The following is a 22,911-nucleotide window of genomic DNA, read 5'->3' as shown; positions in this document are numbered from 1 at the left end:
GAAGCGGGGCCGGGGCCGCGCGGGGGGAGCAGGGCGGGGAGCGGGAGGAAGCGGGGCCGGGGCCGGGGCCGCGCGGGGGGAGCAGGGCGGGGAGCGGGAGGAAGCGGGGCCGGGGCCGCGCGGGGGGAGCAGGGCGGGGAGCGGGAGGAAGCGGGGCCGGGGCCGCGCGGGGGGAGCAGGGCGGGGAGCGGGAGGAAGCGGGGCCGGGGCCGCGCGGGGAGCAGGAGGAAGCGGGCGGCGGGGTCAGTGCAGGGAGTTGGGGCTGGTGGAATAGGTAGGGGGCCTGTCTGTGCTGGGGGGCAGGGAGCTGGGTTTTGGGTTGGGGCAGGGGATCAGGAGCCCTCTGGGCTGGGGGCAAGGAGGGGCCTGTCTGGGGGCAGGGAAGCTCAGGAGTGGCTGGGAATCTCTTCCCCCCACCCCTTTGTGAGAGCTGTTTGGGTTGCTGCTGGAGGGGACCCAGCTCCCCTGCTCGCGGGAGGGCGGTGATTTTTCTGTTTTCGTGACGTGAACGTTGGCCGTGTTGACTCTTGTAGGAGTCAGGAGCCCTGGCAGTGTTGCTGGAACAGTTTGTATAGTGGGGGTGCTGAGAGCCATTCAACCACACTGTAAACTCTGGATACGATGGAAATTGCTTCAAGCTGGGGGTAGGGGAGCAGCACCCCTAGTTCCAGCACCTATGAGCCCTGCACCCCAAGGCCTGCTCTGCACTGAGATGTGAAGCCCCATAGCGGCTAGCCAGCAAAGGGAACCGTGTTACAATAAGCTGTCCTGTTGAAAAGGACTGGTCTGGCTACTGCTCTCCACATGCTCAGGGCCTTTGGGGTGCTTACTTGGGCTCTGGGGGTAAGGCCATACTGCAGTTCTGAGCAAACGTCCTAGCCGGGACAGACGGTGCAGCTCCAGCTAGCGCCCTACAAACAGCAGTGTGGACACAGCGGCATGGGCTAGCCGTCCGAGCTCAGCCCCAAGAGCTGGGCGGGCTTGGATTCTGGCAGCTGGCTGGTGCCCTAAAGTCCATGCTGCTGTTTGTAGCTTGAGCAGAGAAAGCATGAGTTGGGCTGGGAGGCGTGCTGCCAGCTGCACAGTAGAAATACCCTGTCTCCTTCAGAGCTGGCCATAGCTGGGGCAGGAAGTGGAGGGGAGAGATTCAGCTCCATCCTGTGAGAGTTAGAGCCCAGAGCTGGGAGGGAACTTTGCGTTGGGGTCTGCACCGCTGACAGCTCCAAGCTCTCCGAACTCATGAATCAGGCCCCACCCCCCAAACTACAGGAGTGGCTTAAAATTCATAGAGTTTCTAAAGAGTGATACATTTGGGTTCTTTGTATTTCTCTTCTATTTTCTGAAACTTTCAGCTGTACTCAGGGCACATCTTCCAGCTTTTCTCTGTGAGCAGGAGGGCTATTGCTGTAAGGGGTGGGGGTGGAGGTGGAGGCAGCTACTCTGTTATACACCCCCGCCATTCCCCTGTCCCACCCCTTCCCCTTCTATGAATTTACCCTCCCCAGGGGTAAATCATGGCCCGGTGCTCCCTGCACCCACTCTCTGCAATGCTCTAGAGGAGGCTCCAAGCATAGAGAACCTAGGGCCCATTGGATGGAAGGTGGGACACTGACCCCAAAGCAGAGGCACAGCATGGCAGTTTCTGCCCTGTGCACTTAGCGTCATCTAACCAGATGGGGTCAGACCCTTCTCCAAAGTGAGCCACACCTGGTGCTGATAACGCCGTCCCACAGCCCAGCTGCCTGCTTTCTACTTCCGCGTCATTTAAGTCACAGGTGTCATCCCACAGGTTATGTCACTCCAAGCCCGGCTTACCTTGTGCACAGGGCCCAGCCAAACTGATCTAGCCAACTGAAACCAACAGAAATGTCCACACGGTTTTGCACCAGTTTAACTAAAGTGGTTAAGCTGATTTAATTTAAATCGGCAAATTTTATGTGTGGACAGTGTCTATCCTGGCTCTTACAATGGTGCCCATCACCCTAATGTTCTGATCTTCCCAAGGAGAGAGCTCAGACGTGCTCTCAGGCAATCTCTGGGAATGTGTGTGTGCTGCAAACCAGGGGAAATGCAAACCTTGGGGCTCTTGTAGCAAAGGTGAGTGAGGCTGCAGCACACATCACAACAGCTGTTCTGTCTTGTGTTGCAGCACCAGGGAGGCTGCTGTAACATAGAGCGGCTCCCTATGTTATGCCAGGCCCCATTTCAGCCCCACAGGCAGTCCGGGATCAGAAGGGCACAGAGATGGCGGTGTTCCCCCTCAATTGCTTTGGGTTGTGCTTCCTGGAGATGCAGCATGAGAGTTCACCCCAGATTCCTCCCTGTTCTTCAGGACCAGGGGAGAATTACTTTCATCACAGAGCAGGATGGAAAGGAAGGCTAGCCCAAGGGTTAGGATGTGAGCCTGGAATGTGGGAGACCTGGCTCTGCCACAGATAAGCTGTGTGACCTTGGTCAAATAGCTTCATCTTTCCTGGTCTCAGCTCCCCACCTCTGAGCTGGGGATGATGATAAAACCCTCCCCTTCCTCCCAGGGGTGCTTTGGGGACAGATTGTGAGGGACTCAGATACTATGGGGGCTGTAAAAGTGCCTGAGACAGAAACTCCAGTGTCCGCAATAGGGCGAGCTGGGTTGAGCCCCCTCATGGGGAAGTGGGGTTCATTGATGGGCAGGTGAAAAATGACATGAATCCTAAGGGGCTAGGAAGCTTGAGCCCAGCCTCCACTGTGCTTCCTGCCCTTTGGAAACGCAGCTCTGGCTGAACCCGTTTCTGATGCGCTTTGGCTGAGTGCAGCCAACTTTAAGGATTTTAAGACAAGCCTCATGATATTTGGTGGGTTTCTTAAAGCTCCAGCTACGGGGACCACGGGAATCTCTGAAACAAATGATAAGTCACATTCCAGCCCTCCCAGTTGAAGAGGAAAAGGTTGAAAAGATGAGTGGAGGGCACCCTAAAGGCTCAGGCACCAGGAGCTATGGGAAAGGAAGCCCAAATGTATTCCTTCAAAACACACCCCAGGGTTTTGAACCCAATCTGGTGATTACTGGATGCTTGAGTTTGTCAGTGTTGAGCAGGGATGTGCTCAAGCTAGATCTGAGGCAGGCTGGCTGGCTGGCTGGCTGGAACACAGTGCATCCCTTGATTGGTGGGTTCAATGTTGGCCTCCAGCCTCTGTTTTTTATATGATCCAGCCCCAAGACTCCCGTGCTGCATTTCAGTGTCTGGGGGAGAGGGGCAGTGTTGTAGCTTCAGAGGGGTTTCTTTAGATCTAGCCCCCTGGCAGCATTTGTCTCTGATTTCTCTGCTCAGGAAATTGGGGTTTGAGCTTCCTGGGTTAGACACAGCTGCTGCTGGCTCCATTGTGAATGTGATCCTGGAGCCCTGGGGTCTGTGCCAGCGACAGGCCTTCATTAAAGTCCCCTCTGTGCCCAGCTGGTATGTGACCTTCTCCAGCGGGAACCAGCCTCCTAGGGCAGCCCCAACATTAACACCTGAGCCGGAGGCTCCAGGTAACAGAGAGAACTGGGGGGAAGGGCTGGGGATGGGCAGGAAAGTGACTCTGCACAAACAGCCCCAGGACCATCTGATCTCCTGGGAATCTGCTCCCTTGTTGAGGTCCCTGCAGGAGGGAGCTGGGATGCAGTGCCAGGGGCAGAGGGGATCCTGAACAGGCCCTGGGAGGGTTCCCCTTTGCGTCTCTGGGGATGGAGTCAGGAAGGGAAGAGGGTGGGGGGAAATAAGGCAGAGTGGGAGAGACAGTGCAAGGTGGTAGATTTAACCAGCTCTGCCCAGTGAGGGAGGTTACAGGGAGAGGAGATGCAGCACAGAGGAGACAGAAGAATGGGGGCTGTGTGTTAATTCTCCATATTAAACTCTTCCCCGTTACTGACCCTCCCCCCAGAAATAAGCCATGGGGTACTCCCAGTGGATAAATCTCCCCCATGTCTAAGTGCTGACAGGGACCTGTTTGCTCCATCGGACACATCAGAGCTAAAAGGACTTGGGCTGACCATGTCTCTATGATCAATTCCACGCAACCCCCCTTCAAAGAATGCAGGCCACACTTACAGGTTGGGGGGCTCTAGCCTGGGAAGCAGTGATGCTGACAAAGATTTGGGGATTGAGGGGGATAATCAGCTGAATACGAGCTCCCAGCGCGACACTGTGACCAGAAGGACTGATGCAATTCTGGGCTGTATAAACAGGGGAATCTTGAGGTTATTTTACCCCTATATTTGGTCCTGGTGTCACGGAGTCCTTGGGCGATGCTCTGGAACTGCTCCCCATGAAGCCAGTCAGGACTCTGGGGCAGTCGCCTTTCTGTGAGCAGCCTGTCTTCAGGACACACAGCTCACACTGCTTCCACCTCCCTGGGTCTGACCTCGGAGCATTCAGCATCCTCTGCCCCTCTGTGTGCTTCCCCCAGCGAGTCCGCTCAGGCAGGGCTCCTGGGGAAGCCAGAGGGTCCTGCCCCCCAACTTCGCAGTCAGATGTGACTCTCAGCCAGCCAGTAAAACAGAGGTTAATTAGATGACAGGAACATGGTCTAACACAGAGCTTGTAGATGCAGAAAACAGGACCCCTCAGCTGGGTCCATTTTGGGGGGCAGTGAGCCAGACAACCATGTCTGCCCTTCACTCCATGTCCCAGCCAGCCCCAAACTGAAACTCCCTCCAGCCCCTCCTCCTCTGGGCTTTGTTCCTTTCCTGGGCCAGGTGGTCACCTGATTCCTTTGTTCTCCAACCCTTCAGCTTTCACCTTGCAGGGGGGGGAAGGGCCCAGGCCATCAGTTGCCAGGAAACAGGATGTTGGCCATTCTCTGTGTCCAGACCCCTGCACACACCTGCCCTCTAGGGCTCTGCAATGATCATACACCCTCACCCCACCACCTAGATCCTTAAGAACTGCATAGGGGAAACTGAGGCACCCCCACAATATTCGGAGGAAACATTAAGAACAGTCCCACTTCATCACACCTGGTGCGACCACTGCTGGAATCTGTGCCCAGTTTTGGAGCTCACAATTCAAGACGGATGGTGATAAATTGGAGAGGGGTCAGAGAAGAGCGACAAGAATGATTAAAGGATTAGGAAAACCTGCCTGAGAGTGACAGACTCATAGAATATCAGAGTTGGAAGGGACCTCAGGAGGTCATCTAGTCCAACCCCCTGCTCAAAGCAAGACCAATCTCCAATTTTTGCCCCATATCCCTAAATGGCCCCCTCAAGGATTGAACTCACAACCCTGGGTTTAGCAGGCCAAAGCTCAAACCACTGAGCTATCCTTCCCCCCAAAGAGCTCAGTCTATTTAGCTTAACAAAGGGAATGTTAAGGGGTGACTTGATTACAGTGTATAAGTACCTACATGGGGAATAAATATTTGATAATGGGCTCTTCAGTCTAGCAGAAAAATATATAGCATGATCCAACGGCCAGAAGTTGAAGCTAGACAAATTCAGACAGTAAATAAGGTGTAAATTTTTGACGGTGCGAGTAATTAACCATTGGAACAATTTACCAACGGTCGTAGTGGATTCCCCATCCCTTACAATTTTTAAATCAAGACTGGATGTTTTTCTAAATGATCTGCTTTAGGAATTATTTTGAGGGTTTTCTCTGGCCTGGTTTGTTATAAGGGGGTCAGACGAGATGATCACAGTGATCCCTTCTGGCCTTGGAATCTATGAATCCTTGTAAATACTATGAGGCTTCCTGTAAGTGATCCCAGAGATCCTGTGGAGGGATCTGGACCCTCAGTGTTTGTACCTGTCTGAATGTAAATGACTATTCCTTACCAAGAGCTATAGCCACATGCTACATCTTGGGGGATTCTTAATGTTCAGCTGTTTTTCTTTTAAAATAATAAATCTCCGAACATTCCCAGGACTTCAAAGCAGTCTTAAAATAAGTGATGTTTTTCTGGGGAGAAAATGCCCATCATATTTAATCCAAAATGGGGTAGACTGGACTGTCCATCAGTGTAAGGGTTTAAATCAGGAATGGTATCTTCCCAAAAGATTTGCTCTAGCTCAATGAGACGTTACTTACGGGCTTCATGCAGGGATATTTTCTGGTCTGTCTTACGCAGGAATTCAGACTAGATGATCACAATGGTCACTTTCTGCCCTCAATCTATTACATTTCATGCCCTCGTGTGAGCACTTTGCCCATCCCATCAGCATTGTCTTCATTAGTGTGATTAAGTAGTGGTAGAAAGGTGTGATTTATGGATGAAGAGGTGAGATGATGTATCCAGTATTTTTAAAGGTGACCTGAAAAAGATCAGATCATTGGTTTTGTGACCATTTTTGCTCCTTTGTGCTCAGTCAAGGCCTGGGAGGTATTTTATTCCTTTTAAAATGACAAATTATGGTGTTAGCCCTAATTTTCCCAAAATAATCTGTGGGGAACTGGAGAACTAGTAGCTTTGTTACATCCAAGGAATCTAGCACATGAAATCAGGAGGTTTTTTTATGCCAGTGACCATAGAATATAAGTGGCTGATTGAGAGAGGAATGTGCTTTTTGTTCAGTCAGTTTAAGTATATTTTCAAAATTGGTTTGTTTTTGTAACATAGCTTAACTCCAGACGCTTGGTGGAAAAGGTCTGTTAGTTCAAGACTCAGCAACTCCTGGGCAGATTGACTTTCCTGGGAACGACATGAGGAGCAGAGAGAGGAAAAGCCAGTTTCTTCCTCTGCCTCAGTGCTGTGCTGCTGGGGGAAATGTGCTGCCCTTGGGGACAAAGTCAGGGGGAATCTCCCAAAGCAGCTCCTTTGGTTTTGCTCTTTTCCAGCGTTAGGTTCAGAGACTCTGTTCATGAGGGGTGTAAACCTGTCTCGGTTGGTTTAGTTCGGGTGGCAGGAGCTGGGTCTGTTCTGGAATAAAGTGACTGAGCGTTTTCAGCATCATGGTGTCTAGAACATTTGTATGCAGGGAAAGAGCCTGTGGTAAACTGGGGAATGAAATGTCCTAAAGCCCCCGCAACCCTTCTCCCTCCCTGACAGGCTGCAGAATAATGTCTATGATTCACTGCAGCTCAGCGGCTCCCAGACTTGAGTGGTTCACGTCCTCCCTCAAACGCGTGTGGAGAGAACGTCAAGCTCCCACTGTGCCCGGGAGTCACATACCAGAGTTTGGTAACCTCTGTTCCAGACCATCCCGTCCTCCCAGTGGATGGGGAAGGGCAACAGCTGCTGCGGAGCTAACTCAGGTAGGGGATTGTTGGGGAGCTGAGGGGCGGGGGGTTCGTCTGGATGTGGGAGAGGGACAGTAGTACAGGAGGAGAGGAGAAGGGGAAAAAGCTGTTGGGTCTTTTGCTTTTTACCCAAGAAACACAATATGGAGAAATCACAGCTGGGTTCCAAATATCTAACGATACCCAAACACACAAGGCCAAGCTCCAAAGGCACCGCTGCCGGGACTGGTTTCTGTAAGCTCAGTGTCTGCCTGCACTGCAGCCCGAGGTGTAATTTCCCGCTTGGGTAGGATACCCTGCAATGGAGAACAGGGTGAGCGCTACTTGGGGGCTCACAATTTTTTAAAGAGATACTACCCTTCTTCAGTGTGGGGCCTGAACCTCAGGATAAGACCCAGCAGGAGGGGGATGGAAATTCCCCCTTGTGACGAAACAGCCCCCTCAGTGGGCTGGTATCCGAGGCTTAGTGCCAGTCAGCAACACTCAAAGCCACAGATCCATTTCATTTTATTTTCTCCATTTTATTTCCCTTCTGACTTTTGAGGCTTTTGGGGGGGAGCTGCTTAGTCCCAGGGTGTGTGTGCGTGTGTGTGCACCTGCTCCCGGGGGGTGTGTGTGTGTGTGTGCACCTGCTCCCAGGGGGTGTGTGCGTGTGTGTGCACCTGCTCCCAGGGTGTGTGCGTGTGTGTGCACCTGCTCCCAGGGGGTGTGTGTTTGTGCACCTGCTCCCAGGGGGTGTGTGCGTGTGCGTGCACCTGCTCCCAGGGTGTGTGTGTGTGTGTGTGTGCACCTGCTCCCGGGGGGTGTGTGTGTGTGTGTGCACCTGCTCCCAGGGTGTGTGTGCGTGTGTGTGCACCTGCTCCCAGGGGGTGTGTGTTTGTGCACCTGCTCCCAGGGGGTGTGTGCGTGTGCGTGCACCTGCTCCCAGGGGGTGTGTGCGTGTGCGTGCACCAGCTCCCAGGGGGGGTGTGCGTGTGCGTGCACCTGCTCCCAGGGAGTGTGTGTGTGTGTGTGCACCTGCTCCCAGGGGGTGTGAGTGTGTGTGTGCACCTGCTCCCAGGGGGTGTGTGTGTGTGTGCACCTGCTCCCAGGGGGGTGTGTGCGTGTGCGTGCACCTGCTCCCAGGGGGTGTGCGTGTGTGTGTGTGCGTGCACCTGCTCCCGGGGTATGTGTGCATGTGTGTGCACCTGCTCCCAGGGGGTGTGTGCGTGTGCGTGCACCTGCTCCCAGGGGGTGTGTGCGTGTGTGTGCACCTGCTCCCAGGGTGTGTGTGCATGTGCGTGCACCAGCTCCCAGGGTGTGTGTGTGTGTGCACCTGCTCCCAGGGGGTGTGTGCGTGTGTGTGCACCTGCTCCCAGGGGGTGTGTGCGTGTGTGTGCACCTGCTCCCAGGGTGTGTGTGTGTGTGCACCTGCTCCCAGGGGGTGTGTGCGTGTGCGTGCACCTGCTCCCAGGGGGTGTGCGTGTGTGCGTGTGTGTGCACCTGCTCCCAGGGTGTGTGTGCGTGTGCGTGCACCTGCTCCCAGGGGGTGTGAGTGTGTGTGTGCACCTGCTCCCAGGGGGTGTGAGTGTGTGTGTGCACCTGCTCCCAGGGGGTGTGTGTGCGTGCACCTGCTCCCAGGGGGTGTGCGTGTGTGCGTGTGTGTGCACCTGCTCCCAGGGGGTGTGTGCGTGTGCGTGCACCTGCTCCCAGGGGGTGTGAGTGTGTGTGTGCACCTGCTCCCAGGGGGTGTGAGTGTGTGTGTGCACCTGCTCCCAGGGTGTGCGTGTGTGTGCACCTGCTCCCAGGGGGTGTGTGCGTGTGTGTGCACCTGCTCCCAGGGGGTGTGAGTGTGTGTGTGCACCTGCTCCCAGGGTGTGCGTGTGTGTGCACCTGCTCCCAGGGGGTGTGTGCGTGTGCACCTGCTCCCAGGGTGTGCGTGTGTGTGCACCTGCTCCCAGGGTGTGCGTGTGTGTGCACCTGCTCCCAGGGTGTGCGTGTGTGTGCACCTGCTCCCAGGGGGTGTGTACATAAGCACTGACTCCGTGGGTGCTCCGGGGCTGGAGCACCCACGGGGAAAAATTGGTGGGTGCTGAGCACCCACCGGCAGCTCCCCGCCGGCCCCCCCCGCCCTCCTCACCTCCGCTCCACCTCCACCTTCTCCCCTGGGCTCACCGCCACTCCGCTTCTCCCTGCTCCCTGCCAGGCTTGCTGCGTGAAACAGGAGGGGGGAGAAGTGGAGCGGTGGCACGCTCGGGGGAGGAGGCAGAGCGGAGGTGAGCTGGGGCAGGGAGTGGTTCCTCTGCACCACCCCCAGCTCACCTCCTTTTCCTATGGCCCTCCCGCCCCAGCTCCCCTCCCCTCCCCTCCCCTCCGCCTCCTCCCCTGAGTGCGCTGCCAATCCGCTTCTCCTCCCCCCCCCGCTTGCACGCAGCAGGCCTGGGAGGGAGGGGGTGAAGGGGAAATGCAGGACACCCGGGAGAGGAGGCGGGGGCGGGTATTTGGGGAAGGGGTTGGAATCGGGGCGGGGCCGGGAGCAGAGTTGGGAGGGGCTGGGGGGGCGAGCACCCACTGGCGCCGCAAAGTCAGCGCCTATATGTATGCACACCACATCACAGTGACAAAACTCCGCTGCATTTGACCTCTCAGTCCCCTGCTCTCAGAGGGACTCTGCCCACTGACCCCCCTACCCTGGAACTTGTGATCCTCTGCATCCCCTCTCCTGTCACTATCCTGCCTCCTCTCTACCACAGCCACTCTCCTGCCCCCCACTCCCTTTCCTCTGGCCACCTGCCCCTTTAGGCATTTCCCTTTACAGTCTCCTACATCCCATATCTGCCACCCTATATTGGCCCCACACTCCCTATTCACCTGTCCCCGAAAGTCTCCTGCCCCCCACCTCCCTCTGCCCTCCCTTCTGCTCCCCACAGCCCCCTGACCCTCCACAGCCTCCATCCTGCCCCATCTCCCGATCCCCTCCCCTTACCTTCTCCTCCATTCCTCTGCCCCTCAACATCATTCCTGCCCCATATTCCATTGCACCCCTCAGCTTCCCCTCACCTCCTCAACCTCCCTCCTGCCCCGCATGTCCTCCTGCCTCCTTCAGTCTCTCTTCTGCCCCCACATTTCCATTGTTCCTCAGAGTTTCCCATCCAGACGAAACCCGGAGCCATATTCCCTAGGGAAAACGTGGCTTCGGTCTTACTGAAAACAATGGGAGTGGGTGGTCATCTTTACTCGTGCAGGGGCACACACCAGAGCTGCAGTGGCCATGTGGAATAAGGGCAGTTTGACTCCCTCCTCACAGTGAGAGTAACAGGAAACGACGCATGAGTTGGAAAAGGGAAAACGGGTGAGCTCTGTGGTGGGAGTGGCGAGATGGTGGGAAACACTGAGCTAAATATTAGGAGCCTTGTGAGAAAATTTCCAGAGCTGGCAGCCGGGGTGTCCTGGTTTCCCCGCAAATACAGATTGTTTTAAGTTAAAGCTTTTGGGAATCGCCCCAAGAAAGTTCTCTGATCTTGGTGGGCCGGACGACCCCCAGCCCTGCCCCTGACAGTGCTGCTTTGATTGTGGCTACGGAAGCAGTTTCTGAGTGGGGGAATGTCGCTGATCCAGTGCCTGGTTGTGCATTTCACTGAGGGGGAGTGGGAGGTGCTGGACCCCAGCCAGAGCCCCTTGACAGGGACGTCGTGCAGGAGAATTGTGAGGCCGTGACCTTGCTGGGTAAGGATTCCTGTCCCCTCTGTCACACCCTGGGCAGCTTCTGCTCCAGGTTCTTTCTGGGTCCTTAGATTTCAGGGGGATCAGCCCCATAGCCCCTTGAACCCCTGTGTGAGTGACTGTCCCCTCCACACCTCCACCCATGGGAGAGGAGATTTGGAGACATAGTGGAGAGGCTACTGGCTCCATCTACATCCCCAGAGCTCCCAAGGGAGAGGATGGAGGTACCTCGCTGCATCTTTACGTGTGGGCGTGCACTGACACACAGAGAGATTTTGCGTGTCCCTGCTTCCCAGGACTGTCCCTGTGCCTGGAGAGGGCTCTGGTCTCAGCAGGGCTAGAAAGGGGGAAAAGCTGTGCAACCACGCTGTGCCCGAGTCATAAAATTCCCCAGGGCATGGAAACCCCTGAATCTCCTGCAGGGGGCACCTCACGCCTCCCAGGAACCATCTGACCTCCCAGCAGGCCTTCAGGAAAAGAGAGTTACCTTTTCCCTAACTGGTGTTCTTTGAGATGTGTTGCTCGTGTCTATTCCACAATAGGTGTGCGTGCTCGCCATGTGCACTGGTGCCGGAAGTTTTTCCCCTAGCAGTACCTGTAGGGGGGAGCACCCCCCGCAACCCCTGGAGTGGCGCCTGCCTGGAGCGGTATAAGGGGGGCTGCACTCCCCCAACCCTCAGTTCCTTCTTGCTGCCAGTGAAGGTGCGTCTGAACTGCTCAGCTCCAGCTTTGTTGCAGCTCGTCCCCAGAACTCTTTGTTTGTTCAGTAGTACCTGTACTCAGTTAGTTAGTTTAGTTAGTCATTGAGCCCGGGCAGGGGCATGCCCTGCACCCCAGGCTTTAAGTCGTGTGGCTCTTGTAGGCGCTCTATGCCAAGGAGCGACCCACACACGGATTGTCTGCACTGCTTGGGAGAAACCCATATCAGCGAAAGGTGCAAGATCTGCAAGTCTTTCAAGCCCTGGCCTAAAAAAGAAAGGAATATTAAGCTCCAGACCATCCTGATGGAGTCAGCGCTGGTCCCGACTCCGGCACGCTGCTCCGAACCGGTACCTGGCACTGCGGCGTCGGTACGTGGAGACCCTCTGGTTCCATCGTAGGGTCTCTCTCCCTTGTGAATCCTCTGGTGGGCGATAAGGTTGGAGCTCATGCTGAAGCTTTTCTCACAGTCGGGGCATGTCCAGGGCCTCTGCCCAGTGTGGGTTCTCTGGTGCACAATAAGGTTGGAGCTGCCACTCTCCTCCTTCAGCATGAGCTCCAACCTTATCGCCCACCAGAGGATCCACAAGGGAGAGAGACCCTACGAATGCCCCAAGGGCGGGAAAGGGTTCACTCGGAGCTCCCGCCTCGTTTCCCACCAGAGAATCCACATAGGAGAGAGACCCTACGAATGCCTGGACTGTGGGAAGACCTTCAGTGAGGGCTCAGACCTTACTAAGCACCAGAGGATCTGCACGGGCGAGAGACCCTATAAATGTCCTGAGTGTGGACACCAGAGCCTAATTAAACACCAGAGAGTCCACACCAGGAAAAAAAACCCTATAACTGCCCTGAGTGCGGGATAAGTTTCCCGCTGAGCTCCACCCTTATTGCTCATCAGAGAACCCACACAAGAGAGACCCTATAAATGTCCGTTCTGTGGGGAAGGCTGCAAGCGGGAGGTCTCTCTAATGTTCCACTAGACATGCCACAGAGAAGGTGGCAGGAGCTCTCCCTGAACATAATGATTCTGTGCCCTGCTGATGCAATCTACAAATGTGCTTCATTTGAGGATGGTCTAGGTAGAGGGGGGACCAGACAGGTGGATGTTTTGGGTTTCAGTGTGGCCAGAGGCGGGAGCACTGGGTCCTGGGGAGATGGGTCATTTCAAGGTCTGGGGGAGCAGGTGTTGAAATTAGTGCGGAGACATTTCGGCTGGGACTACACACACTTGCCAGGTCAGAAAAGACATGAAGATGCCCCATTACAGTTTGGGTCCATGTTGTCTCTGCAGCTCCCAAGGCCTCTCAGGGTGGGGGTGAGGGCAGAGATCCTCTTATTATTAATTATTGGTGTTATCAGAGCCCTAGTCATGGCCCAGGACTCCTCTGCACCAGCCACTGTGCAAGTATGGAATGAAAAGCCGGTCCCTGCCCCAAAGGGTTTACAATCTAAGTTGAGAGGCGGGACAACAGATGGAGACGGACAGATGCGGGGCGGGGGTCCAAGGAAGCAGACAATACTGGTAGCATGACAGGTACTGCACTCAGCACACCAGCACCCTAAACACTGTCAGGTTTTTTTGCAGCCCTCACCGCAAAGGAGAGTTTTAAGTTTTTCAGGGAAAGAGTGTGGGGGCCCGTGGGGCCATAGTATAAACAGTAAGAGCTGCTGATCCAAAGTGACAGGATGGACTCTGTAAATGCAGGGGCTGGGGCTGGAGATTGGGGAATTCATGAGAGAGATGGGGGATTGCCCTGTTCCCAAGAGGGTCGTATGGTGTAGCAGTGAGAGCAGGGGGAATTGGGCCTCCGGAGTCCTGGGTTTAGTTCCTAGCTCCAAGCAGGGAGTGTGATCTCGTGGTTAGAGCAGGGTGGGGGTGACTGCTGGGCTCAATAACCAGCTCTGCTAGTGTCACCTCATCCCAGTCACTTCCCCTCCTTTCTCTGCGTGTGTCCCTTCCATCTGCCAATGGGGTAAGTCACACACCGTCCCAGGGAGTCTGTGTAATTACTGTGTGCCCAGAGGCTCAGGAGGACAGAGTGTCATTGTTACTGGTTTCATAATTAGCTGATCCTCTCCTCTCCCTCCCCAGCTGAAGGGAGGGGCTCAGCTCACATTGTCACGTACTGTGCTTATTCCTGACCTAACTGTCCTCGGAGGGCTTTTCTCTTTGTTTCTGGATGGGGCAGGGGAGAGGTGGGGTCCTGTTTTTTCGGTTTTCAGCAATAGCAAAGGCTGGATTAAACGACACAGGAGCCCCCTTCCAGTTCTATGTTCCTACTTCTGGAAACGCAAGTTTCGGAGGAATGTTTATGTCTTGCTAAAGTTTTTAACCTAATCGGATTCCCAGATAAATTCCTAATAAAATGTTTATTGTGAATCCCTCATCTCCCTGAGAATTTCCCCTTCTCGATGTGGGGAGCGAAGTGCCAGACACGGACATTCCCTGGCCCCCCTGTTATTTGCTCCCCATCAGCAGGAATTGCTGGCTCCTCCATATCCACCCATTCACTGATGTCTCTGCTTCCCCGGTGTTTGAAGTGGGGTCGGGTGCCCCCACATCTTTGTTCTTGCAACCGTTTGTGCCTCAGGGCTCAGTCTCGGTGTCCTCCATTCCCCTCTCCTGGGGGTTAATTGCTGCCTGAGTTAATGAGCCACCCAGGCAGAATCCAGGCGCTCCAGCTGGGTGTGAGCCCCTGAGGCAAGTTCCCAGTAGGCTGGAGCCAGGCACATGTCCGGACGGGGAGCAGCCCAGCTCCTTGTCCCCAGCACCATCTCCAGCATCTGTCTCCATTCAGCTCTGTGCCCAGCAGGTCTGAACAGTACCTTTTCCTGTGGACGCAGAGCAGTGCAGGCCTCTTTACGTCCTGGCCACACTCCATCCCAGCATCCCTGTTCCTGGGCTCAGACCCTGATGGACACTGAGACAGGGACCCATAGATCAGCCAAAGTTGGGAGTTCGTTTCCCCAAGACGAGAAACTAAAACAGCTAATAGAGATTATTGTTACTCACCTAGGCAAGAATCTCTCATATTTTGCCTATGGATAAGTTTTATGTCCACTACAGAATGGAATCAAATAGGATAACTCCTTTTTGTTGAGTCCAGGGAGTGTTAGCTTACTCATTTTAACGCTGAGTTGTTTTTAGGTCAACTTTTAACCTGAACTGTGTTTCTCACATCAGGACACTTGCTTATGCTTAACCAACCAACAATTTATTAATTCACCCTGCTCGATATTAACATACAATCACCACTTAAGTGTAGACTCAACTAATGTTCTAGGTGTGTACTACTCACACGAGTTATACCAAAATTTCTTATTCCATTTACTTAGGATCATCCATTCTCAGTGCTTTATTACCTAACACATTTATCCCAAATCCAAGGATGCATTTGCCTTCAAGGCACTTTTAAGAGTGTGGTTTCTACTGTTCAAATGGCTTCGGCTGAAAAGGCACTAGTTTAGAACAGCAAAAACAATTGCTTAAAGTTATTGTTTTCAATCTCTTTTAGGCCAATTTGCTTGGACGTATAAAGAAGTTAAAATGTAAAATATGGTTATTTGAGGTCTCACTAGAAAGTGCAGACTCAGCTAGATAACCCATGGTTACTTATATTAACAAATAGAAGAGAAAATACAATCTTTAAATGAAATGTAATCACCTCTTATCCTCTTAATTCTGGGATAGGGAACATTCCTTTCTGCATGGCTGGCCCGATCCCAGAGGCTCCAGAATAGGGGACCATGATCTGCCCAGTTCTCAGATTTCATCTCTCATTTCTCTGCTGCTCCAGTAAGTATCCAGTAGATGGCGATGTTCTATAATAAATGTCTTCAATCCTCACTATAACCTGCAATCTCCCCAGCCTTTAAAGGAATATCTCTTAATATTCCAAAGTTATATCATGATTTATGTCCTTCAGCATTCCTTCTTCCTTGTGCCAGGAAATCCTATTACTTCACTGAGGATTGGTTAGGTAAATTTCAGTAGAATGATTGGTTAAGGTATAGCTAAGAATATTACCATATAAATTAGGAGCAAACAGGAAGTAAGTTGGGATTCTAGAATAAGGAAAAAGGAATTTGGATTTCAGCTTGCTAGGTTTACTTGGTCCTGCCGCAGGGGAGTGGGCTGGACTTAGTGACTTCTCCAGGTCCCTTCCAGCCTGACATTTCGATGATGCTTCAGGCCACCTTGGACCCAAAAAGACTGAGCTGAATGTTGGCAGGAGATTTTACAGGGTTGTGATAGCTTAAGCTGTCCAGACGTAATGAGCAATGGCCCAGTTTGCAGCAGAAGAAGAAACCTGGGGCCAGAAGCAGGACCACTCTCTGGCAGGCAGAGACCAGTACACCCTTGGAGTTCGTAGTATTGGACTCCTGGAAGGTGGAGCCCAGCCATCGTGGTGCATCCTGTATTCTGACCATGGTGAATCACAGACATTTAATGGTTCACATCCTCTCAAGTCCAGATCATGCAGTCATGGCTACATTGTGCCTGGTGCCAGAGCCATCCCTTGGGTAGGGTGAATCAGGGAGACCACTCCGGGCCCTGCACTTTGGGGGGCCCTGCAGGCATGCACGGTCGGACACCGAAGGCGAATCCGTCACTGCCACAGGGCTGCCATCTTGTGGGCAGTTAGCGGAGACAGTGCCAGGCTTGGACATCCGCCTTTCAGTGCAGTGAGTCCCCCACCGTGGCCAGAGCCCTGAGCTGCCAAGGCATGATGGCCAACAATAGCCCAACGGTAGATGCTGGCAACTTCCAGCAGCAGCAGGGGGCCCAGCACCAGGCTGGATCCGTCCCACTGGCCTATCCGCTGACGCAGAGTGGGGCCCCCAAGCTGGTAGGGACTGATTTGTCCTGGGCCCCGCACCCTCCAGGGACAGCTCTGCCTGAATCATCTGTGACGCCCTCTAAGCGACTGCTCAAACCTGAAAGGCACAGAAACCCACAATCACACACACACCAGATTTTTGTTTATGGATTGGCACCAGCTTAGTTAGCGCAAAACTAAATTCCTCCCACAAAGTCAGATTGCCCAGGCCTGTGGAATTTAGCACCATCTTTTCTCTTTGCATCCTGTCGAACATCTGCCTTCAGATTAGGGCGAAAGCAGGTCTTTACGGTCGTCATTGTCCAGATGCCATAAAGCCTGTGAAGAACCATGGCTCAGGTGCTGCGAGTTTTCAGATAACAACAGGTTTCATTTTCATTTTCACAGGATGCTTTAAAAACCTTTAAAAACCTTTATCTAGGCCACTTTCTCACATGGCTTAACATTTGACTTTGGGATGCTGAGTGACACTGACATCCTTGAGCTCCAGGAACTGCCAGCCTCCCAGCTCCAGTCGGAGGGTCTCAGGGCTTCCCAGCTCCCAGCTGCAGAGCTGGCAGCCCAACCCCAGTTAGAGTCAGGTCTGCCAGGCACTAGCTCATTTACTGGCCTCGAAACTGACAGTGCTACTCACACGCTAGGGAAGAATGATTCCTTCCCCTTCAGGAGTAACAGGGTGGGGGTCTCTGGCTTGGGTCATAACAGGAGGCCTTATGTCATTGTCCGTTCCATAAAAGGCATCTACCAATTCTCCCACAGGCAGCAGGAAGTTACTATACACCGTCTTTGTTTTTTCCCGACCTAGTCTGGGGTTTAATCTTGTACACCCGCAGATCTCTCAGCTTTTCCACCACCAGGTAAGATCTTGCCTTTCACCTGTAAGCAACCTTGTGATTGCCAGCCACACCAAATTTCGCAGCAGAACTTTATTCCCTAGCTGGAGTTCCTGCGAATGCACCCTTGCATGCATAGGTGCCAAGTTCCCCTCTGCCCCGAGGGTGCTCGACCCCATCCTCCCACAGCCCCGCCCCTGCACTTCAAGACTTGAAGAAGTCTTTTTTCATGCTCCTTCAAATTTCTTCCAAATACAATCAGGTCATTTATATAAACCAAGACTTGCAATAAGTTCGTCTCCCACAACTTTCTTCATAAGATGTTGCAATGTGGCAGGTGCCCCAGAAATCCCTTGAGGCATGCGTTCGAACTGATAAAACCCTAAAGAGCAGATGTAGGCTGTCTTCTCCTTATCTTCTGCTCCTAGAGGGATCGGGTAGTATCGACTTTGAAGATCCAACACTGAGAACCACTGGCTTCCCAGCAAACAGTCTAAGGCAGGGGTTCGCACAACAAATATTTGGTGGCCTCAAAGTGCTGGTAGTCATGCTGGTGGCCATGCTGACAATTTTCCTCATATAATTTACTTTAGAAAAACCAGATAAATATACCCATAAACATGTTTAAATCATTATTTCTTGAGTCTTTTTGCAGACTCAATAACAAAGACAATGTACAGTTGTCTCTGTTCTTTACTAAACAGAATAGAAACACAAATAAGGTGCTCTGCAGACTCTTGTCTTGTTTGTTCTTGTTTCTTTTGCTTTTTTGGTTGCTTTTTTAAAAGATTTGCTAGCTTGTATGTCTGCTGCTGTGAAATGTGATCGTAACAAACATACAAGTATCACTTTTCAGAGCAGCAGACATACTCGGTCCTGGCAACCCCCGGGACAAATTCAGCCTTGGATGGGGAGGTCAGTAGGGTGGAAGTGAGGAAGCAGCAATGGAGGTAGCAGGGGCCACAGGTGATGGGGGTGTGTGTGTGAACCCTGCACCCAGGCACTGGAGTCTGCAGTGGGGCAGTTACCCCATTCCTGGGCTAAAACATTGAGAGAAGCTGAAGGAAGCTGGCTGAATAGCTGGCCACAGGTGTGGCCAGCTCAATCAGGGCACCGCTGGTCTCATCAAAGAGTAGGCTGAGGCAGAGTTAGAGAGTCTCACGTCTGTCCTGGAGTGGGAAGGGCCTGGTTTCCTGGGAGTCCCATTTCAAGCACTGCTTTATATTCTGTCCTTTCAGTCCTCATCGTGACTTCTGCTCGAGGTCCTATCCACCCTGACGCAATCCCAGCTGGACAGTCTATCCCGGACGAGCCCACCGCAAAATGTATCCCTTCTGCCAGCAGCAGAACTGGACGGGGCCTTGAGAGGTCAAGTCCAGTCCTCTGCACTCATGGCAGGCCCAGCACCACCTATAACATCCCTGACAGGTATTTGTCTAACCTGCTCTTAAAAATAACCAATGAGGGAGATTCAAAAACCACTGTATGCAATTTATCCCAGTGGATAACCACCATGAAAGTTAGGAACTTTTTTCCTAATGTCCAACCCTAACCATTCTTGCTGCACTTGAAGCCTGTTCCTTCTTGTCCTGTCATGAGGTTGAGAATATTTTTTTTCTCCTTCCTCCTTCTAACAACCTTTTAGGTATTTGAAAACTCATATCCTCTCTCAGTCCTCTTTTTCAGACTAAACAAACCCAGTTCTTTCAATCTTCCCTCATAGGTCATGTTTTCTAGACCACTACTTATCCTTGTTGCTCTTCTCTGGACTCTCCAATTTGTCCTGAAAGGTGGCGCCCAGGACTGGACAGACTATACCAGTTGAGGTCTAAATAGTGCAGTGCAGACTGGAAGAATTACTTCTCATGTTTTCTTTCAACACTCCTGCTAATACATCCCAGAGTGATGTTTGCTATTTTTGCAACAGCGTTACACTGTTGACTCATTTCACTTGTGATCAACTATGTGACCCCCCACGATCCCATTCCACAGTACTCCTTCCTAGCGAGTCTTTTCCCATTCTGTATGTGTGCATCTGAGTGTTCCTTCCTAATTGGAGTACTTTGCATTTGTCCTTATTGGATTTCATCCAATTTACCTCAGACCATATCTCCAGATTCTCCAGATCATTTTGAATTTTCATCCAAAGTACTTGCAACCCCTTCTAGATTTGTATCATTTGCAAATTATAAAAGTATACTCTGTGCCATTCGTTGATGAAGACATTGAAAAGAACCTGACCCAGAACTGATCCCTGCGGGATCCTACTTGTTATGCCCTTCCAGCGTGACTGTGAAACATTGATAACTACTCTCTGGGAGTGGTTTTCCAACCAGTTATGCACCCACCTTATAGTAATTCCCTCTAGATTGTATTTCCCTAGTTTCTCAATGAGAAGATCATGCAAAACTATATCAAAAGCCTTACTAAAGTCTAGATATACCACATCTAACGCTTCCCCCTATTCACAAGACTTGTTATGCTGTCAAAGAAAGTTATCAGGTTGGTTTGATATGATTTGTTCTTGACAATTCCGTGTTGACTATCCCTTATCACCTTATTATCTTCGAGATGTTTGCAAATTGAGTCCTTAATGATTTTCCCTATTATCTTTCCTGGTACAAAAGTTAACCAAACTGGTCCGTAACTGCTCTTATTTCCCTTATTTTTTTATTTCCCTTATTATGTGCTCTTTTCCACTCTTCTTGAATCTCTCCTGACTTCCATGATTTTTCAAAGATAATAACTAATGGCGGGGATATCGCCATAGTAAGTTCCTTGAGTAGTCTAGGATGCATTTCATGAGGCCTTGGTGGCTTGAAGACATCTAACTTGACCAGGTAACTTTTAAATTGTTCTTTTCCTATTTTAGCATCTAGGGGTTCCTTTCCATCGATCCAACAAAGAACCGGCTCGAGCCCTCACCGAGTAAGCTGGGAAATTTACACAACACCCCTGCGCGCCTCTGAGAGTCAAAACCTCCCCTTTCGGAAGCACAGAGTCTGAGTGTAGAAAAGAAACTTTTAATAAAAGAAGAGAAGTAACTCATCATTAATTTGGGAAAACACCACAAACAGAGTTTATAAACATAAACCATGAGAAAAGACCCACCTCAAGTAGGTTAGGCAGTGTCCTTTTCCCCTCAGGTTCTTAAACCAGTAATCCAAAAGTCTCCTTCACATGTGCAACCATTCTCTGCACCCCACTCACAGCTCTCTGTGGCCAGTGCTACACAATGATTGTGGAATACAGAAAAACAGGATTTACTTAATCTGTATTCCCATAATATTTACAAATTGGTAACCATCCCTCAGTATCCCTACATTCAGTACTAACATAATTTGTGGCCCAACAACCGCTAACTTAATTACAATGAGCAAAACACTGCTCTATCTGAATAGCTAGCAAAGCACGAGCAAACTGTATTTACATAATCACACCCAGAGTCTCTTCCCACTACCAGCTAGCTGTCAGGGAAGCAGACACTGCTTAAACGCAGAATAGTTAGTATTTTAAATTAAAAATGTGTTACAAGGCCTTATCTATGTAAAGTAGTCACTTAATATTTTAAAATTCACAATACACTCACAAGACAATCTTCATATCTAGTTGTAAAAAATAAAACTAAATATGCACCTAATGGGAGGCGCTCTTGCATTGATGAACACAAATCCTTGAAGTGGGTTTCTGTGAGGCAGAGGAAAAACAGACGTCATCTTCAACAGTTAGACGGGCTCTGAATTTGTTTTTCAGTAAATCAGTGAACATAAGAAGATAAGAATAGCCACAATGAGTCAGACCAAAAGTTCATCTAGCCTAGTATTCTGTGTTCTGACAGTGGCCAATGCCAGTTAGTTGCCTCAGAGGGAATGAACAGACCAGGCAATCAAAAAATGATCCATTTCCTCTCACGTATTTCCAGCTTCTGGCAAACAGAAGTTAGGGACACCTTCCCTGCCCATCTTGGCTAATAGCCATAGATGGATTTATCCTCCATGAATCTAGATAGATAGATAGATAGATAGATGGACTTATCTATATATATAGATGGACTTATATAGATGGACTTATCCTCCATGAATCTATATAGTTTTGCTATGGTTTTGACCTTCACTATATTAGTTTTAAACCGGCTGCCTATTATTCGCATTTCGTGACCCCCCCACACCCAGTTCTTGTGTGATGAGAAGCAGTACACTTCCTTATCTACTTTGTCTACACCACTCATGATTTTATAGACCTCAATCATATCTCCCCTTAGCTATCTTTGGCATCTGAAGAAGGGAGCGCAAATGCTTGGGCCAAAACTTTGAAAGTCTCCAGTGCCCTGCATTGTTGGTGTAGATCTTCAGGTATAGTGAGCAGTTCTGGTATATCATACAATACCCCAGATATTCGGGGGCTAGGCGAGTATTTGCGACTTCCCCATGTTTTACCCGATTGGACAGTAAGAACTTGAAGGGGCGTTTGCGATGATCGGGCTGAGGCCAATTGGAAAAGGAAAGTGTTGTATGGCCCAACTGGTTGCCAATAGCTACTTCTCACAATTATCATACTTAAGTTCAATTGATGATATTCTTAGGTTTGATTTTTCCATCGAACACCTTTTTTTTCATAGATGATACAAGGGACCTGCAATGGAAGAAAACTGGGAATGAAATCCCTGTGGTACCCACTTAAACCCAAAGAGGATCTAAAGGGGTCCTGTGGCAAAGGCAAGGTTTGGATTTCATCTACTTTTTGTTGCACCACGGTTCTACCCCATTTTGATTGGCTGAGGCCCAAGAAAAAGACACAGTTGGCCGTTAGCTATTATAGTGCTGGGAGAGCTAAGGCTGGCTAAAGGTAAATACTGACCAGGAACTAAAGGGACCAGGAGAGACACACACGGCAAAAGCTTCAGACAACGTGGCGATACTGAAGGTGTTACAGGTGGAGGACCAGAAAGTCTCTCTGGCAACATTTACCAATTTGGACTGAGTGTTCAGACCTCACACCTACTAAAGGATCCCATTGCTCACCAAAAGATTGATGGTCTGTGACGCTCTGTACCTCGGGGGAAACCCCAGAACTCCCATGTTCAGCCTTGTTCTTTTGGTAATTCTACCACTGATAAACCTAGCTGGCCACTAGATTAGTCTGGACGCTGGGCTGGTAACTATAACATCGACGAGAGGGGCAGTGTGTCTGTGTGATTGAATGCATATGCTAATTGTTGTATCGCTAATAAACTCGGCGTATTGCCTTTGCCCCTGAAAAAGAGCTCGTGTGCGTCTTATAAGCATAACATTTTTTGTGGAGAATTGTAAAAGGGGAAAGACATGCACCGGGCAATAGGGGGCGATAATGGGGAGGATTAGCGTCCACACTGCTCATATCCGGCCATCGTGGAAAAATTGCATAGGTGAATATGCCCTCAATCATAGCAGGATTAAGCCCAAAAGTAGGGTGCTTAGGGTTCTCCCGTCCTGCTCCTTCAATCAGGGTTTTTAAGGGTATAGACTTTCCACCGGGATCCAAAGCTAGTTGGACAGTCAAAAAAAATACCCTAAAATAGAACGAATTCTGTGAACAGGTAGAGGAAAAAATTAAATACAAAAAGAGAACAGAGAATGTTAAAGAAACTAACGTTGG

At 51.2% G+C, this 22,911-nt stretch overlaps 1 long non-coding RNA gene across 2 annotated transcripts; it reads left to right on the top strand.

Moving 5' to 3' along the window:
- The first annotated feature begins 401 nt into the window (after positions 1-401).
- On the top strand, positions 402-22,537 carry LOC311511861. 2 transcript variants are annotated; one of them, XR_014709356.1, is made up of 6 exons: positions 402-3,511; positions 7,009-7,214; positions 15,295-15,399; positions 17,204-17,301; positions 18,516-18,705; positions 21,896-22,537. It is a non-coding gene; the product is annotated as an uncharacterized lncRNA (long non-coding RNA). The 2 variants fall into 2 exon arrangements; XR_014709357.1 differs by having other exon boundaries at positions 404-3,511; positions 7,040-7,214.
- The last annotated feature ends 374 nt before the right edge of the window (positions 22,538-22,911 follow it).

The sequence above is a fragment of the Lepidochelys olivacea genome (assembly GCF_965140295.1).
Source record: "Lepidochelys olivacea isolate rLepOli2 genome assembly, chromosome: 23".
Classification (NCBI taxonomy): Eukaryota; Metazoa; Chordata; order Testudines; family Cheloniidae; genus Lepidochelys; species Lepidochelys olivacea.
The sequence above is the reverse complement of the archived record's forward strand: the minus strand, read 5'-3'. Positions and strand labels throughout refer to the sequence as shown.